Here is a 327-nt window from a genome sequence, read left to right on the forward strand (position 1 = left end):
AATCTTTCAGGAAGAGGGAGGACTAGTGATATAACATCTTTCAGGAAGAGGGAGGACTAGTGATATATAATCTTTCAGGAAGAGGGAGGACTAGTGATATAACATCTTTCAGGAAGAGGGAGGACTAGTGATATAACATCTTTCATCTGGTTTGGGAGGTGCTGAAACATGACTGCCAAACTAACTACGCCACTGCTAAACTGACTACACCACTGCCAAACTGACTATACCACTGCCAAACTGACTACACCACTGCCAAATGAACTACACCACTGCCAAACTGATTACACCACTGCTAAACTGACTACACCACTGCCAAACTGACTA

This window comes from Oncorhynchus gorbuscha, linkage group LG12, assembly GCF_021184085.1.
Source record: "Oncorhynchus gorbuscha isolate QuinsamMale2020 ecotype Even-year linkage group LG12, OgorEven_v1.0, whole genome shotgun sequence".
Classification (NCBI taxonomy): Eukaryota; Metazoa; Chordata; class Actinopteri; order Salmoniformes; family Salmonidae; genus Oncorhynchus; species Oncorhynchus gorbuscha.